General features: G+C 39.2%; 1 protein-coding gene across 19 annotated transcripts in view; it reads left to right on the top strand.

The window, feature by feature from the left end:
- ZBTB20 (zinc finger and BTB domain containing 20) overlaps positions 1-18,220 on the top strand; it is a 475,279-nt gene that overhangs the window by 19,470 nt on the left and 437,589 nt on the right. For 12 of the 19 annotated variants that reach the window (XR_003945573.2, XR_007778053.1, XM_050977294.1 and 9 more), the window contains exon 1: positions 9,245-9,584. The exons of 3 other annotated variants lie outside the window; for them this stretch is intronic. The gene's annotated coding sequence lies outside the window, so the exon portion shown is untranslated. Of the gene's footprint in view, positions 1-9,244; positions 9,585-18,220 lie in introns of those variants that run through there. 4 more of the 19 variants (XM_050977264.1, XM_050977272.1, XM_050977286.1 and 1 more) reach the window with 2 other exon arrangements.

Raw genomic sequence — 18,220 nt, 5'->3', positions numbered from 1 at the left:
ATATCTAAGAATCCTCAGTGAATTTTTATTGTACATTGCAGCTTTACTCTGGGAATCCCTAGGAATTTTAGGCTGAAACTCATTTGCTTACTCAGTTGGATGGATGTGTGATGCATAGCTCAATATTTATGTGGGGTTCCTATCAGACATTATTTTCTTCCCTTGCTTGATGCCTGGCCCTTAAATGATTTCCTGAAGCTGGTGAGAATCCCATGCAGCTGTCATGGTAGTACCTTTGTTTCTGAAACAGAAAGCATAAAGGTGTATTGGCATTTATGGTTCTAACATCTGTGATATTATCACAATGTGTTAAAAACAAATGTTGATGCATTTTGAGACTACAACAGAGACTACTTAAAGTCATATTTGTATCCTGATTCTTACCAATATTTTGTTGGCTTCAGGACAACTCAACAAATGGAACAGTAGGACAGCAAAGTACCAGTTAATATAAAGTTATCTTTATTCCAACTTCTGTTTATTTTGCTGAGGTTTTTATGTTGCATATTATCAAATGGTTTCACAATATGACCTCTGACTTTGAAACAAAACAAATTAAGTGTAAGTTAGTACTGATTAGTGCAATACTAACATTGATTCTTTATTTACTCAAAAATCAGGAAATTAACGTTCCTCTGACAAACTTAATTATGCCTAATTGCACAGATATTACAAAGGGGATCTCTCATTATATAATCATACATAATCCTGGTAGCAATAAAAAATCTTACAGTCCTAGCTAATACTTGCAAAGAAAGTTATAGAAGAGGAGCCCTTTGACCATAAAATAGTATCTGACTTGGGCCTGTTACAAAACCTGACTGAAGTGTGGCATTGAAGCTGGTACACTTTGTTTCTATTTTATCATTTTGAAAATATTATGTCACCTTGTTCTGTATGTTCTAGTTCTGTAATGAAAGGTCCTTTTGTTCAAACACAGGCAAAATAAAAGAGTTGTTTGTCTATAGGATACCAAAGCTCATTTCTGTCAGACTTACACCACCACTAACCTTGCTAGATCTTCCAATTTTTGGCAGGTTTGATTGAGAGAAAGGTTCTTATCTCTGTTCTTGTATAAAATAAGACCTGAGGCTTAATTTTCAGTTATTACAACTTTTTGCTTTTAGTTTCTTTGACTTTAAATAATAAACTCTCTCATCTATTCCTTTCAAAATGAACTTCAATTAATACTTCAGGAAAAGAAATGCACTTCTAAATGTGTCCTTTAAAACAGCTGAGCAAACTGTGTTCACTTTATCAAAAAATATTCTCCTTTAGGCTAAAACTAAAGGACTAATTGGACCCAGTCTAGTTTTTCTAATAGAGCTTAGCTTACATAAAGGAAAAAAAAGAAAAGAAAAAAAAAAAAAAAGGAGACCAAGACATTCCTTTTCTTTATTACATCTAGTGCATCTTGGTTCTTTATTCTTCAGAAACATCTTTGATTAAATGTTTCAAAGCCAAAAAATCCTGCCCACCTACACACAAAAATAATCCTTAGGTGTCTACACATAATCAAGGTTTGTGAACGTGAGACTTTTTTACCTATTGTTAGTGGCACTGCTTTTTGTAAAAAGGTTAAAAGGTTACATCCTTACTAGTGTTTCCTGTGTGTTTGATACAGGGCTCAGCAGTTGTTTGCTGCTGGAGTGGGCTTCTGAGGCTATGAAAGATAAACCTTTGCTTGATGTTTTACTCTTTTCCATTACTTTACTGAATGGCCTCACAATATTTGGATAGCCCTGAAAGAGAATCAGGCACATTTTGTACTCACAGGTCAGGACCACGTGGCCTAAATGCCCCTAAGTCCCTGGGCTTTATGTTTTTTGTTAGCTGGCAGTGGGATTCTAGGGATGCATATCCAGAAACGCTAAGCACAGGGACGTAGCAGGAATTTGGACCAGCTCATACTGGGTGCCACAGGGAAATTTTGGGGCTGAACTGCTTCAAAGTGAGAAACAAGCCAAAGAGGTTTGAGTGAAAGTCCAGACTTTTCAGTAACTTACAACTTCAGTTTGCCTGGTAAAAGCACTGGTTTAACCTTGCCTAGAATAGAGGGAGAAAAATGTTAGAGAGGAACTTTCTCACTGCATGACTGTATTTGAGGAAAATAAGGGATCCATTGAAGGGATGTCATGGTGAAGAACTATTAATATTAGATGAATAATGCCACTTAGTGTTGCTTCTTTCAAATATTACAGCATTATTGTACATACTATGATTTTTTTATTTTTTTTGGTCATACATCCTTAGCTTTAAGAAAGTACATAAAGAAATTTCTAGTTTAAATAATTGCATAAAAAAGCTTTAAAATGCTACTGTTCATAACAGAGATTAAAAAAAAATCCTGGCTTTTAAGAGAATCACATAACTTAGAGCCTACTGAAGAGTTTTAGAATGTTTGAAATTTCAACACTCTTTGTTGTTTTTTTCTGTAGAGAAGTTTTTGTCCACTTCATATATAGTCAATAAATGTTGAAGTATGAAATTTCCATCTTCATACCTCTGATACACTTACATTACATTTTTGTTTTTATTTTTCCAGAAATGGCTATTCATTTGGGGGACAGTATTCTCAGATGTGATATTCTAAACTAGGAGATAATTACCTCTTGAATGAGTAGCATCTTTGAAAATGCTGACATAAATATTTTCCAGGTAGAATGGATTCATGCTGATAGGCTTATGAAAATATTCAATTGCACCCAGAGGGTAAAATAACAGCTTCCAAAATATTGTTAGTGATGTGTCTCACTTATTTCCCCCATCAAGATCAGATCTTCATTCATGATAAACTTAGTGCATCTCAACTGCTGCAACAATCACTAGAGTTTCAGAAGTTTGTGTTGGTTTGTTGGCAGCTTTTCCCCCTACTATTTAAACAACGTAAAAGTCGAAATGCTGGCCACCCTGAGCTTCAGAATTTTCACTTCTGAAATCATTATGACAGCACTCAATAGTCTGTATGCTCCCTAACTTTCTGTGGCAAAACCAGAAATCTTTCCTGGTTATCCTGGTTATCTGGCAAAAGAGAGTGTTGAATGTGCATCCTGATTTGTTTGTTACCAAAGCTCCTTTCATGTGATAAAACTAATTTTTATTATTTTTTGTTCAGTTTGGGATGGATTCAGTGTGGATTTTCATAAGTAATTAATCAAATTTCTACTCCTAAAATGTTGGCTGAACTGCAACATGTCTCTACAGTGGAATCAGAGGTAACCTCTGGGAGCCTATAGTTATATAATAGAGGGTGCACCCCCTACAATGCAGTGGGCTCTGTAACAAGATCTGACTTCATTGTAACTCCCCAGCTTGCATGAGGGCCTGGCATGTTAGCTCAACAGCTAAATTGGTCACGAATGGCCTGCCCATGCGAGTAAAGGTAATATCCCAGCACCCTGTCAGTGGAGAGGATGAACATATATGTACAGCCAAGGCTACAGAAAACTGCACCTTGTTAGGAGTTAAATAATTGCAACACAATCTACACAGAAAGCTAAATTAGCTTTCCAGGACAGAAAGTTAATATCACATGTATATCCCAAGCTCATGTGCATGAATGTCTAAAGGCTTTTCTGTATGGCTTTGGTTTTTGAATTGGAAAGTGATATGTTGGTATGATACTGTCTTCTGGAGTTGATGAGGACTCTCAGTCCCTGTAGGTGGTGATTGATATACACCAGTGTTGATGAATATAAAAGCAAGGGATTGGCCTTGCTGGGACAAAAATTGCTATGTTGTGAGATCTCACTCTCACAATTTACTGATGTAGCAGTAACATTTGCCCAACACATCATTAGAAAAATGTATGACATGGGATGATTATGCGACAGAAACACCATTTTGCAGCCTTAATGCAAGGTGGCCTAGGGGAACAGTCATTATGCAAAATGTTCCTCCACTGGAGTACAGGTGGTGTCATCACAAAGGAAAGTGGGTATTTGGTACACACTACTTGCACACAGATTTACACAAATCTATTTAAACTGCTGGAGACATGTCAGCTTTGCTTCTGCTTTATTATTCAGGAAATTCTGAGATTAAAAAAACAAAAAAACAAAACAAAAAAAAAAAAAAAAAAAAAAAAAAACCAAAAAACCAATAGAAAAGCCAGTTCTGGTTCAGTAAGTGCATCTCACTCTTGTAAATCAGCTGGGCTGTCTGAGAGACTGATCCATAGAGGCAACATAGACTGAACTTCTGATGAAGAAAGGCTAACATCCCAATTTCACTTTCTGTTCTCCAAAGGGTGATTAACTTTTTCCATTTATTTTTTTGCTATCTGTAAAATGAGACTGACAGTAGTTTTGTTGCCAAAAGAAGCTGTGAGATTTGATTTGTTTATGATTACGTGCACCTGAAATACGGTATGATGGACCAAAGTTGCTGTATTAAAGGAAAGTATTACTTATTTGGAGGTCTGGCACTATGTAGTGACTGCAGAGATGGGAGAGCAATTGAGATTTTTTGCATATTGAAAGGCACCAGAGGTGTGCTCTATTTCCCCTTTCCTGCCCTCAGCATCATCACCAGTAAATCTGCAGGAATAAAGACCTTTGTGTGGTCCTTCTATGTTTTTCGTTGGCCCCTGCTGATGTAAATCAAACATACTGTCCTCCTGTTATCTTCAGGTTTAAAAAACCTATTTTTAATCACTTCATACAGGTATCTAATTTGAATCAGCCTGCCACACTGCAGGACTCTTGAGCTTTTTTAATTGGCATCTCTCTCATTACATTTGCACAAAGTTGCAGAGACACTGCAGGACACCAGTAGAGACATGTGAATCACCAATCCTGTTGGGCTGGCAACAAGATGGTGTGATACACCAGGGGAGTCTCAGAGACCTGTGGATGTGGTTAAGGGGATGGAGTGGAAGCAATCAAGTTCAGACATGTTGCTGTGACTGTTTCTAGATCCTGCCTATACCATCTGAAACAGAACTGTCATGGAAGCTTGCCTGGGATTTTTAACAGAAGTATAGTGTCAAACCTGCTTGGTTTCTAGGAACAGTTCCTGGGTAATGCAGAGCTCCCTGAAGTTTTTAATGGAAATGTTGTAGGGCAAATATGTGAAGTACATAAAAACCAGTGTTTTAGCCCATCACAGGGATAGGCAAGGTACCCAACCAGTTCATGTAGTCAGTCTTACTTAAATTTCTTCAGCATTTGAAAATCAACCCTTAGGTATCTGCTAAGAGGCTTTTTTTTTTTTTTTTTCTGAAGGAAGTAGCTCTTATCCTCAGACATGTTTACATGATGCCGTGACTCCTTTTCCAGTTTTGGCTGCCAGCAAGATATGTCTAAACTTAGCATGTTGGTGTGCCTGGAGTCATAAAGTGGAGAGGAGAGACTTGAGCAGTCTAGAATATGTGATTTGGCACTGAAGTACCTTCCTTCCCTCTCAGTCCATCATCCAGAATCTTGTCATTTGCAACAAAGTTCTGGTGAGCACTTTGGTTTTCCCTATCTTCCCCTTACGATTGAAAATCAGGGCTCTGCAGCTCTCTGGCAGAACTGGAGATGGGTGCTCTGGCTGCACCAAACATGCCAATCTTTCACCAGCCTTTATGGTGCTAGTAATGTTTTTCCTTCTTTTGGAGGCTTTGCTAGAGGACTTAGGGCTCTTTTGCCTCCCTGATGACAGCTGCTAGAAACTAACTCTGAACTGAGAAGACAAGTTTGCAGAGAAAGAAAAGCAGGAGGATCATCTACCAGGTAGACCAGCATTGCTTGTTCTTGCATTCAAGATGGATAATGCAGCATTTTACTGAGCCAGCTGGGAGCCCTCTGTTCCAGCCTTTCTCATGCGGTGCCACCGTGTGTGGTTTAACCAAAATTTGATGTCTGTGCCATGGGAGATGTACTATCCTGGCACATGACAAGGCTTGCTTGCCTGTTGTGCTGCATGGCCAGGCCGTGTGACTGCCACACAGGCCCTCACTGTCACACAGCAGGTCTGTGTCCAGTCCTGTCACAGAGCTGAAAGCTGCCAGCAGCCACACGTTCTCCTTCTGCTTCTTGCAAATGATCCAAGTGCATAGCCATTGACCTGCTCATATAATGGAGAGGAGGAATTGCAGGCCCACAGGAGTGTGGTGTGGTGGTGAGCAAGCTTTCATTGAGCATTTTGAATCAAGCAAATGGGCAGTTTTATGTTGGCAAAACATTAAATCAGGATTCTCCATTCAAACCACACCTCTCAGGATTTTTAAAAAATGGTTTAGATGGACTAAATTATTAATAAGACAACCCAAAATCAAGCCATTGATGGTTAGGATCTAAGTCTAAAAAAGACTTTCAGGCAAGGAACCAGGTGTGCAAATCACATCTTGTGGGTTTTTTAATTCAGGTCAAACATATATTTGGATTTTATTAAGATTATGGTTAATTTGATTAATTTCTGATTGAAGGCCAAAACTAGCTTTAGTTGGAATCTACTCCATATTTGCTTTCCAACAGTCTTGAGGTTTGAAAGTGTTTGGTTTAGTTCTATAGTTCTGTGAGTACACAAACCCCATGCGACTTTGGAAGGGGTGGCTTTGGGTTCCAGTTTGGGTCTGGCCTTAAGCATTGTTCTAAGTGAGTGGAACTGGGCTCAGTTCTAGTGTTCTTACTGAGATTCAGACTTCCTCAAAACATGAGGAAATTTGGCCTGTTACCCTGGCTCAGATGCATATATGACATCTCTAGAAAGTCAGAGAAAAGTTAAGGATCTAGGTGCCTTCCGACTTACAGGTTTTGGATCTGGATCAATTGCAAGGCTGAACATTTTTCAAACTCTGGTGTTTCTGACTCAGTACACAGATTTCAATCTGAATGTCTTAAATTTGAAGGGTTCAAGTGTGTTGTTTTATGCAAAGTTGGTACATTTTAAATATATCTTCAGATTTGCATGTGTAAGATTGGTAGGACAAAGGAATTAATGTTAGTTTAGGGTCATATATTCCAGGCTGCTAAGAACTTCTCACATCTGATATCCTCATTTTGGTGCAGACCTCTTTTTTAAATTTTAAATTTCAAAGACTATTCCTATTATTTGAACTGAATATGAGGATATGAAAACTTGTGATTTTCATCAGCTGGCTTTAATACAAGTCCCCTTGACAAAGTATTTATTTTTTTCCCATAATATTTGCGATCGTAAAACTCTGAGAGATGCCAGGCCGAGATGGGAAGACTCTTCACATATTTACAGTACCATCTACTCATGGAACTACAGTTGAGTCTGTTTTACAGATGGAAAAACTGAGGCAATGACTGCTCAATTGGTACTTACACAGCCAGATCGAGTTACCACAGTTAGAAGCAAAGTCTACAAATGCCCCTTCTGCTTTCCTGACCTTACATACCCTTCAATAAGGTGATTATGGTCATAAAGTCCAGAGAAGAAAATATGTAATATGACTAAATTTTTGTAATATATATTTAGAGTAACTTGAAGAGCTGCCTCTACACATGCCAGGTGTGTACGTAGCTAAATATTACAGAAGGAGTTGAACCAAGTCATCTATTAGAGCTTTTTACTCTTTATATTTCACCCTAAGGTAAGAGAGGCTGTGTTTTGATGAAAAAACTAATGAAAATTAACCTTTTGAAATAAATTACTTGATCCTTCTGTATTTACTGTACATCTGGATAAAACCAGAATGTTTATAAGCAAAATACAAAAATGTGTACCAGTGAACAAAACTAATCAAATTCACCAGTCACCAGGCTGGTTAATATTATAAAGACTCTGTGAATCATGAATATCCAGCCAGCCTGAGGGTACAAATCCATGAATCTAGGGAGTTTACCTGTCTCTTTTAGTCAGCAGACTATCCCTTTTCCATCACTACAATTTAGGCATATATTGCCTAATAATAAATGTGATAATAAAAATGTAGTTTGGGAAGCAGGATGTTGTAATAGAGCTTTAGATCAAAAGTGAGATTCATTTTACTTAATTTAGCCAACTACAAGCTAGCTGCTTAGCCTAATCTAGTTGTGTAGGCTCCCTCTTTAGTGGGGCGACAGAGAAAGCTGGGATGAATTGTGTTTGGGAGGTGCCTGTCTCGCCACTGACAACAGAGGGAGCCTACTCAACTGGCTTAGACTTAACTTTTAGGTGGGTATGAGTTACTTCAGGAAAAGTCTGTTTTGCTTCAGGAGATTGAGTTCTCATCTGTTTTTCTACTGATTTACAGCATAACCTCGGTAATATCACTTAATTTTATTTTATTTTTGGACCTAGTATTTCCATCTAAAAAATACCCTATGGGTAAAGTTCTTGAAGAGCATTTGCCAAGGATGAAATACAGGTGCAAAATGTTTTTTTTTCCCTGGTATTCCCATTTTGACATGTCTGTAGTTGTCATTAAAATAAATAGAATTTTTTTGACAGCATAAGTTTATGTGTGATGAAAAGCAGAGCTGAGTGAAAATTATTTTAGAAGCAGCATACATCTTCTTCAGATGTGACAGAATATTGTAAAAATAAAAATATAGTAACTAGTTCCATGTATTGTTTCTCCTATCTTTTCTTCCTTCGCACCTTCCACCACCCGTCCGTCCCCTCTCCTCCCCCCAGCAAAAATATATAGGGAGTGGGGAGAACATTCTTCAGATTAGACCTGTATTTTAAATAACCTTGGCCTGTTTGCAACTGGGAAAATGTTTTTTTACTTGAGAGATTTATTTCTGTCCTTGTAACACCATGTACTATATGCATTGCACCTGTTCAGACATAAGCACAGCACATTATTATAGCTGTAGGGGCAGAAGCTTCCCAATATATGTTTTTTGAAAGGAGGGAATGCTGGGGAGAATAGCCCTCTCTTTTCAATTGTTTACCGAGCAGTCTCTTAGGAAGACTTCTTCCTCATCAAGATCAATTTTCCCTGCTCCCCTATTGTCTGGGGAAACCTATCTCCAGGAGCGTCTTTCTTGAAAGATCTCATGACTTTAAAATCATCAGTGGGCTTTGTGTAGTCTGCCTGTCAAAAGAGATATGTTTACACCTTCCCTGCATGTGTTAGAGCTATAAGGTTACAGAGCAGAATGGCTGATACGTTTCGGCGCTCCATGCTAATATGCACAAAAAAATGTATTTATGATAATCGTATGGACTGTCTGAAACAATGCATTCCAACATCCTGTAACATAAATAAGAAAGGTGGAGCCAGCTGGCGCCGAAGTGTTTATTTGCCAGCAATCCTGCTCAGCCCCGTATACCTTTGCTACGCTGCCTCAGCCTGGCAGTATTGAACCTGTTGCTGCATTAGCCGAGTTGTATTTTGCTAGATAGGGGAAGGAGGGTTGTCTGCTGTCTGGTAGGAGGGCTTTGTCTGTGTGCGCCTTTCTCTCTCTCCCTCTCTCGCTCTCCCTGTCTCTCGCACTCTCGCTCGCTCTCGCTCGCTCTCTCTCGCTCGCTCTCCCTTTCCCGTCTCTGTGGTTTGTAAGGTAGGTTGCAGTGTGTGTATATACACAACATCAAGAGCAGGAAAATGGACTCATTAGGGAGGCAGGCAGTCATTACCACTCACACTGTACTTCCAGGGAGACAGCGACTATGAGGAGACAAACTGAGGACTGGGGAACAAGGTAGGCCAGTCAACTTTTATAAAACATAAAAGAATAAAGCCTCTACTCTCCTTAAACCACCACCAGTTCTTTATTCCCCCCCCCCGCCCCCCCCCTCGATTTTTAATTTAGAGATGTAAGTTTGCCAGACCTATTTGCTAGCTTAAAATTCGGAACATCTATAGAAGGCCTTACCCTCTACAAATGTTCCCCCCCCCCCCGACTTATTTAAGGGTGTGCCCCCTTATGATTCACTTTAATTACTTTTGTTTTAATCATGAAGGAAACAAATACGTTTGTTTTCCAACACTAGTTCCAAGTAAATCAATATCTTTCACTCTTTTAAAACAGCTCTCTCCGTATGTTTGTGGGTCTCTCTGCTTTTTCTTTTCTGTTTATGCAGTTCCATCTGTCCGTCCATATATCATGTTTTCCTTATTTACTGCTAAATGGGGGTTTATTAGTATTTGCCAATGACTTTTAACTGTAATGCCGGTGACCAGGGTTAACGGTGACTCTCGTTCTTTGTTTTCTATATATATGCACACTGTAAGTTTAAAGTCCATGCCTGGCATACAGTAAATAAAAGCCAAAAAAGAGAAAGCAGGTTCCACTCTTTCTGACAGGATTTTTATTCAGAGATTTTGCTGTTTATCTGTTTTGGTGTGGGGGCAGAGTGGGTTAATTTTGGTTATTGTACATGTACTTTTTCCTCCTGGATATTTTTAACACATATTTTTCTTTATTAGTGTTTTTGCAGTTTCCTTTGCTAGGAAGAAAGGAAACATATATTCTAACTTTTATGTTGCTGATCTAATGTAACATTATGGAGGCATCACTGGGTTAATAAGAATTCAAACTTTCTAAGAGGGAGTTTGTATCCTTGACTGCCCCCCACCCTCCCACTTTATGCATGGTTATGCTTGTGTTTCCGTGTGTACTGACGGGGAAGGGAGGGGGGAAGGGAATAGATATTTTTTACAGTGGTGGCAAATTATGAAATCTATCGAGCCATTTTGTCCAGAAATAGTAACTATTTATTTACCATTTTTCATTCTGAAATATGCTGCTTATTTGTATTTTCCAACATCGAAGCTTTTATCTGGATTGATTTTTTTCCTTGTTTTTTTTTTTTTTTTTTTTTTTTTTTTTTTCTGGGGAGGGATTTGTGAATGCATATCATAGCCCATTTAGCATTGTCGAGTTTTTGGAGCCCAGATTTATCATGGGTTCTAAAGACTGCTTAAACTGATCCATTTGAAATGGCCTTTTTTTCTGAGCTCTTGTCATTTCTGTTAGAGAGTAAAACTGCTACTCTGCTGGTAACAAAAAAAAAAAAAGAAAAAAAGAAAAGAAAACAGAGAAGGGATAGTGGAAGTGAGTTACATAAAGTGTTCTGGAGAATCCTAAGTAATTATATAAAATGGACGCTGATCACTGGAGATATCTGAACACTAACAATCACCTTTTTTAATAGAAAATTATTTATTTAATAGCAAGAGGCGGACTTCTTCAAAACATGCATTAGGCCTTCCTTTTAGCACAAAGAAGTCCATAATGCAATATTCCTAACCCACCTGAGACTGCCTAGGAGATTCTCCAAAACCTTCAAATCCTTTGAAATGTTTCTTAAAAATCCATTCTTTTACAGCCAGAAAGAACTTTTGCTGCCAACAGGTTTTTTTGCTGTTGTTTGGTGGTTTTTTTTAGCTGTCCTTTAACTTACGAGTCCCCATTTCTACAGAAGTGCCTCCTCGCTGAACAAACTAAGTTAATTGAAATCCAAAGCAGGAGATCTATTCACTGGCACTGTAACTACAGAAACTATTTGCTCCGTTTTATTAGCAGCTTTTCCAGAACATGAGTGAAACTTTTCAAGGTTTTATATATCACTGTGCCAAAATTTGGTGGCTCGTCTCTTAGCTGGGGAGTGACATGTATTTTTTACTATTTTTTTCCTTCTTATTTTTATTCAAACTTTTAAATTAATATGTTCTTGATAGACTTTAAATATGCATGTTGCTCTAAATGACCTGTTAACTGTAGCAAGCTATTTCCTCCTCTCCTAAAGTTTGAATCTCAGGTTTTGAAAACTCAGTTTGGTCATAGAGGGGATGCTGAAGTTATGCCAAAAAAATGTAGAGGTCTTAAAGGTGGATTTGCTGATGCCTCTAGATGGTAGTCAGCCTGGAGTGGGGCAGCAGGAGTGTTCGCAGCCATCCTTCTCGTGGTGGGATGGGTGAGGGGCTTTCAGGCACCTGTCATTTTCTCCTGCACCAATGCAGGTGTATGTTCCTCAACAGCCCAGGTTTTTTGTAGAGGAGCACATGGACCTGTCCTCAGGTCCTTGTGCATGTACTTTTAGCTGAAGCCCAGGCTCATCTGAACATTTTGAAAAACTTTAAAAATGACTATGAGATACGGCTTGATTTTATGAAAACTCCAGGCAAGAAGAATTCAAGCAGAGAGAGTCACAATAGCAGAAACATTTTTTCATTATCCCGTAAGATTTCTTACTAATAGTAAAATCTTTTTCACTATGAGGATGGAATTTTCCTTGAGCCTCAACTATATTCTATAAAAAAAAACCAAACCAAATCAGACCAAACCAAACCAAACAAACAAACAAAAAACCCCAAACAAAAAAAATCTTAGCTCTTTCAATAGCACAAAGTCCGTTTGCAATCTGGATACAGCAGCAAAGGGTAAAGTATGCCTGAGTAAACTTAAATCCAGCATATGGTGATGTAGCTGGAACTCGGGGAATGCCAAGCCGGTTGGCCAGGGAGGTACGGCCAGGTTTGCTGGCGCGGGCAGCGCGGGGTGCTCGGGGTGCCCTGCCCGCAGCCTGGGCAGCTGTGCGGGGCAGGGCTGGCGCTGCTCGTTGGGTCACACTGTGCTTTATTTTAGTGTTGGAGCAGACAGTTATCTAACACACCCACATGAGGAAGTGCTCTGGAGCAGTTATTTCATGCCTTGCCATGCCCTGTAGCTAGAGCAATTTTGGGCTGAATGGCGTGTGTATGTGCCGCTCTCACTCCTGGGAGACGAGAAGCAGTGCTGTTGGGGTTTTTGTGTGTATGTTTTTGTGCTGGGGTTTTGTTGTTTTGTTGTTGTTTTTTTTTTTTTTTTTTTTTTTTGTTTGTTTTTTTTTTTTTTTTTTTTTTTTTTTTTTTCTTTTTTACCAGGACCGAAAAGGGGATATAAGACAGTTAAATCCAAATACCAAACAAATACCAAGTCAAATTACTTTTAATAGTGGAGGATGTTGTTTTTCTCTTAAAGGAGGAAAAAATATCCGTCTTGTTTATTTTGATAAAGAGAGTTGTAGCAATTTCCTGAGTTGAATATATCATTATTATAAATATTACTCACAGTTTTCCTATTTTAACATTTTGCTCATAGGCCCAGCTTATTCATAAGGGAAAACAGCTGCAGAATATTAAAAAAATTGTAATATTATTTATATAAAACTTTGATGTAAATAGGGAATAGTGTCCCCTGCTAGAGAATTCTGTGGGATGGCTTACAAATCCCATACAAGAGAGATTATAGTCTTAGATAAATTGTGACTTAAATCGTTTCAAGAAAACCTTGCTCATTTTTGCAGACCATATGAGGTTTTAAGCAGAATAATTTGAATAGAAGTTCTGTTTAGAAATTGATGGCATGCTGTGGCCTTATAGATTTCAGTTGGTTTCCCTCCAATCTGTTTTTATAGGACTTTTTAAACTGTGATCTGTATGGTAAAGAGCTTCTGCTGAAAGAGATTCATAAATGTTAATGGGAATTTAAAGACCAAAATTTAACTTCAAGTTACTTTTATTTTTTTAACAAAACTTTTAGAAAATCCAAATCCTTTATAAAAGTTTTTTTTTTTTTTAACTGAAACAATGCACTGGAAGTAATTACTGTTAAAGAATAACTTGTTCGCTCTGAAGGGTCTAACATTCACAGTGTGGTGCAGAGGGAAAATGATGGCAAGTCACAGTGAAATGGACTTTACTGTTCTGGTTAGTTTGGTCCCAGAAAATTTTAGAAGTAAACAAACAGTATCAACTGTGAAAAAATGACTTGGCTTTTTAATAATTTATCAATGCCAGTTTTCTCTTGGTTAAAAGTAGTGTTTGACCATACACCAAATTTTGAGATACTTTTGTAAGATCTGTACTGTTTTAACTTGAACAGATTTTCACAGATGTATTAAACTTTCAGTGAGGAGTAAATAAAGGCAAATACTTTCGTCCAGGTGGTTTTTCTTTTGATAGTGTTGACTGTATTCTTGGTTAGTATTTATGATAAAAGTTAATGTTTAGTTCTAACGGCACGGATCCAATTCTCCTCTAATAGGAGCATTTCAGAATGACTACTGCTTATGTCTTTCATGTTTTCTTACACTTCTGTACTTAATCCTCCAGCACCATCGAGTGCTATGACGGCATTTTGACCACCCAGCGCTAGCGGGAGTTCTGATTGCAGATGGGTCTTGTAAAATAGTCACCAGAGGCACAGGGCCATGTGCCACCTCCTCTTCCATAGCTGCTGGGGCAGCCAGGGCTGCCAGTGCCACGGGGCAGGTTGCTACACATCCCTGAGGTTTGCAAGAGGAAAGAAGTTCAGCTTTTACCCTGTGCAGGGAAGACTGTATCTTGAAGCAGGTAGAATACAGGAATGGGAAATTGGGGTGGGATAAAGCTGTCTTTTAAGAAAAAAACCACAGTTTTTCTCATAGCTGGCTGTTGGCTTTGGAGAAATGAGTGTGGAGGGTCCCAGGTTTTTTGAAGGGGGCAGATATTCACCTCCCAGAGAAGCGAGCCGCTGGCTGAATTGGCACTCAGTGGCACTACGGGAGGAAAGGCCATGGACTCTTCCAGAACAAAGGCCATCCTTTCATGCCAAGAATGGCCTCATCCCATCAGTGACAACCTGCCCCGCCAGCCTCATGGAGGGTGGATTTGCAGCTTGTGCTGTACTTACTGTTCTCAGGCACTCCTGCTCACGATCTTTCATGGCAGATAGGGACTCTAACACAAACTAGTCCTACCTAATCAAACCCTGGCAGCGTCTGTAGGACTTCCTTCTTCAATACCTCGTGTCGTAGTTCTTTATTTGTGCTTTTCTGCAGTGGGTGGACACAGACACTAGGCAACATTTTATGTCCAGTTTGCACAAAGGTAAATGACAGTACCAGAGGTGAATCAGAACCTGTAAGGTTTTCCAGAATCTTTGAGCTACTATCAAAGAGTGATTATGAAACTCTGAATTAAAACCAGTTGGTAACTGCAGTAAAGAAGAAAGGAAACCTGAACAGGCAGTGCTTCCAACCCTCTGCAGAGCACCTAGGGGAAATCCTTTGCAGGACAGACATGGTGCCATTCTGCAAGTTACACCTGTAGATGACCTCTTAATGTTACACTTTAAGAGTGAATTTATCTTGGGGTTAGGGTAGAGCTAAAAATGCAAGCAGGTATAGCATGCCATTCGATTCAGAGGTAATGACAGCATGGGAATTACTGATTTTCCTTTTTTTTTCCCCCTTCTCAACTAAAAGACATGCTTTCTAATATCTTATTTCTAAGATATTCAATAGCTGTGTGATGAATCCCTTGAGGATACAAAAGTAGGACCAGGAAGGTTGTGTTATGGACTTGAGAACTGTCCTTTTAGCTGACTGAAAGTTAATTATTGATTTTTATTTCCTCCCTAGAGATCCATATGCCGCTCTTTCTGTCTAGAAAGATAGTGGTCACGGTGCAAGAATGTGAAAGTAATTGTCATGTGGCAATACAAGATTTCATGGGCAGGAGGTCAGGAATGCGTAAGATGGAGGTTGACATGGGGAGAAAGTGAAGAAAGACAACTAGGTAAAAGCTTGTGTCCACTGTAGTTTTATGTGGGTTAGATGTGGAGCCTGCAATTCTCCATGGCTCTGGCTCCTAAACTCCCAGCAATCTGAGAACTGAGTGAGTCACAGGCATTAGTGACAGAGGAATGCTGAGAATAAAAACAAAACAACAACAAAAAAGCCAACCAAAAAATCTCATTGTTTAGGCACAAACACAAGAAAACCATGTTTAATTGCGGATGTGCTCCCTCTGCTGGTTCTCTAAAACTAACAAATGCTATTCCCGGGAGGCCGGGCCACACCCTCTGGGACACTGCCTGACAAAAATTGTGCCAAATGAATGGCTTTGAGCTCTCTTGCAAAGAGCAGTAGTAACAGCTAAAGAAGTCTTCTGATGAAGAGTGTTAAAGCCTTGGATACCAGGCATGACTGCTCAGAGGTCATGAAATGTTCAATCTGTAATTCAGCCTTTTTTTCCCCAGTCTTACATTTGATAGTTGTTCCTTTTCCTATGATTTCCCAAAGTTTGTATTTTCTTTTTTGCTGTGGCTGCTTCTAGGATTTTTCCCATCTGAAGGTGTTTTATCAAATGTTCTCATTGATGCTTTTAGTTTCCATTTCAGTGTGTGTAGTATCTGAAGAAGCCCTAATGTAGATTAGGCTTTGGCAGCTTCAAATTCTTTCTGTCAGTTATATCTGCTTGTCAGCTTTATACTGTTGTGCCCACTTCATCCTGTCCTTTGGCTTGAATACTGGCTGTTTTTTCAGGATACTCTTAAACATCCTTCCTCATTGTGATGAATCTGTATTTCTTTTCGAAACATTGACTGAATTGTTTAATATAGTCCCTACACAGCATATTTCCCCCATAGATAAGTTTTTAAAATCCAGCATTTTTTGCTTTTACGCTATGAAAAAATGTCTGAGTCCTGGGTAAGATTGAGTACTGAAGAGAAAAAAAACCTGAAAAAAGCTGTATTAATTTCCATAGAATACTTTGAATGTGTGGAAGATTTCTGACATAGTAATTATTCGATAAAAGATGGTCCTGTGTTTCCCATATTTTCCACCAATGTGGACTGTGATGAAGAAGAGCTTCATCTTGCAGCCGTTGACACACCAGTGGGAATCAGCTGTGCAGAGCTGTTGCAGGACTGGGCTCAAGTTTTCCGTGTAGAGTAATGAAAAGTTTCCTTTCTGTAAGTCTTGTGTTTCCCATCTAGGTGACTGCTTATTAAATCTTTATCCTGTAGGGACGATAAACCAAACAGCCTGGTGGGTAGCTAATTGTCTGGAGTGACTCAAGCCACATATAAATCTCATTTGTACTCAGTACTTTGACTCTCTCTGGCCTCGTCGCTCTCTCAGGTATTCATTCATTTTGAGACATGTAGAATGCAATGCAAAGAAAAGGATCCCTGGTCCTTGTATCTCAGTGTCTTGGAGGATAGTCCTTTATTTCCCTTTCACGAGCCCTGCAGTTTGGGATCCCATCTTTCTGAAACCTAATGCAGGGTACTGGCCCCCGTGTGGGCAGTCACAGCACTGAGACCTCATCACCCTCCTCTCACCAGGTCCCTGGATGGGAGGAATTGGCATCTCTGTGATAGCCTGCCATCCTGCTGTACCTGCTCTGGGGACAAATAGAGAGTACAGTGCCTGGGGCTACCAATCTGGCACCTTTTTCTGGTGCTAAACTAATACAAGTGATTAGAAGCTACATGAAGGCCCTGCCTGTCCTGGCGGACCATTTGAAATCCAAGCCCTGTTTTGTAACTTCCAGCATTTCATGAAAAAGCTGCTTTTATTTTCCTCTCCAAGCCATGGCCAAGTTTGGAAAGCTTCAAAGCTTGCTCCAATTGGATAGAAAAAGTGTTTTTAAGATGGTGATAGAGCTGGTTCCTTCTTGGCTATACCGACCTGAAATCATTTATCCATCCACCAAGTCAGTCACGCTCATCCTGAAACATTTCACTGCTGTGAAAGCAGCTGCTCCTGAATGAGATTAAAAGCCAGTTGTGCTTTTGCAGTAGAATCAGCTATGCACAACTTTGTGTCCGACAAGAGAAAGCTCAGTTATTTTTCCCTAGTGCTGGGCATTTCTGGATTCTCGAATTAACTTGCTTTTTCTGCTAGTCTCCGAGTCCCTTTTTACAGGGGATTACATCCCAATCCAAGCCTTTCTTAATACTTTGGTAGACAAACTTTTTTTTTCCCAATGTGTTTACAGGAATCTTGAATGTTTTTGTAAGCACAAAGTCATAGTGCAGTGTCACACGTTTTAATCAGATTGCAGTGCAGTCACTACTGTATGCAAGGTACTGGTGAGGATAAGCTGTGCATTTGGGAAGCAGGATTCACAGTTTGTTTCTAGTTTTCTGTGTTATTTTCAACCAGTCACATCCTTTCCCAGTCTCTCAGTAACCTGTCTTCAGGACAGAGATAATGATGTTTTTAAAAGCAGATAGAAGGGTGTTAGATATAGCTGTACTGTAAGTAAGTTTTATCCTTCCCTCTTGAGTTTGTGCCTTGTTATCACCCTGAAGTGCATTGCAACTTCTTTCTTTACTCTAATGGCTTTCCTTTAGCCTCCCCATGAAGTTTTTAAATACTTGTGGTCTTTCTCTGGCATGTCAGGCTAGAACTGACACCTGAAGTCTTGGGGTTTGGGTTTTGGTTGGGTTTTTGTTTCCTTTTTGGAACGGTTTTTACCACATGGAGATTAAGAGCTAATGTTTACTTAGGTAGTTTAGATGACAGTAAAACTTTTCTGCTCTTCTCATGCAGGCTGTATTATGTTGTATCTCAGGTG

The sequence above is a fragment of the Serinus canaria genome, chromosome 1, assembly GCF_022539315.1.
Source record: "Serinus canaria isolate serCan28SL12 chromosome 1, serCan2020, whole genome shotgun sequence".
NCBI lineage: Eukaryota > Metazoa > Chordata > Aves > Passeriformes > Fringillidae > Serinus > Serinus canaria.
This window is presented reverse-complemented; position numbering and strand designations above follow the sequence as displayed.